Raw genomic sequence first — 1,290 nt, forward strand, 5'->3', positions numbered from 1 at the left:
TCCTCATCCTCATCCTCATCCTCATCCTATCCTCATCCTCATCCCATCTTCGTCCTCACCCTCATCCTCATCCTCATCCTCATCCTCATCCCCATCCTAATCCCCATCCCCATCCTATCCTACTCCTAATCCTCATGCTCATGCTCATCCTCATCCTCATCCTATCCTCATCCTAATCCTCATCCTATCCTCATCTTCCTCCTCCTACTCCTCCTCCTATCCTCATACTCATCCTATCCTCGTACTCATCTTATCCTCATCCTCATCCTCATCCTCATCCTCATCCTCTTCCTCATCCCATCTTCGTCCCCAGCCTCATCCTATCCTCATCCACATCCTCATCCTATCCTCATCATATCCTCGTCCTCATCCTCTCCTCATCCACATCCTCCTCCTCCTCCTCATCCTATCCTCATCCTCATCCTCATCCACATCACCATCCTCATCCTACCCTCATCCTCTTCCTCATGCTATCCTTATCATCATCCTCATCCTCATCGTCCTCCTCCTCCTCCTCATCCTCATCCTATCTGCATCCTCCTCCTCATCCTCTTCCTCATCCTCATCCTCATCCTAATCCTATCCTCATCCTCATCCTCTTCCTCATCCTCATCCTCATCCTCTTCCTCATCCCCTTCCTAGTCCTCATCCTTACCCTCACCCTCATCCTGTCCTCATCCTCATCCTCATCCTCATCCTCATCTTCATCCTATCCTCCCCCTCGTCTTCATCCTATCCTCATCCCCATCCTCATCCTATAGTAATCCTCATCCTCATCCTATCCTCATCCTCATCCTCATCCTCATGCTCTACCTCATCCTCATCCTCATCCTCATCCTCCTCCTCATTCTCATCCTATCCTCCTCCTCATCCTAGTCCAATCCTCATCCTAATCCTCATCCTTTCCTCTTCCTCATCACATCTTCGTCATTCTCATCCTTTCCTCTTCCTCATTCTCATCCTATCCTCCTCCTCATCCTATCCTCCTCCTATTCCTCATCCTCATCCTATCCTCATCCTCATCCTCCTCCTCCTCCTCCTCCTTATCCTATCCTCATCCTCATCCTACCCTCCTCATCCTATCCTCATCCTCATCCTCCACCCCATCCTCATATCCATCCTCATCCCCATTCTCCACCCCATCCTCATCCCCATCCTCATCCTATCCTAATTCTAATCCTCATCCTATCCTCGTCCTCATCCTCATCCTATCCTCTTCCTAATCCCATCTTCGTCCTCATCCTCTTCCTCATCCCATCTTCGTCCTCACCCTCATCCTATCCTCATCCT

The sequence above is a fragment of the Lupinus angustifolius genome, chromosome LG03 (genome assembly GCF_001865875.1).
Source record: "Lupinus angustifolius cultivar Tanjil chromosome LG03, LupAngTanjil_v1.0, whole genome shotgun sequence".
NCBI classification, from domain to species: domain Eukaryota; kingdom Viridiplantae; phylum Streptophyta; class Magnoliopsida; order Fabales; family Fabaceae; genus Lupinus; species Lupinus angustifolius.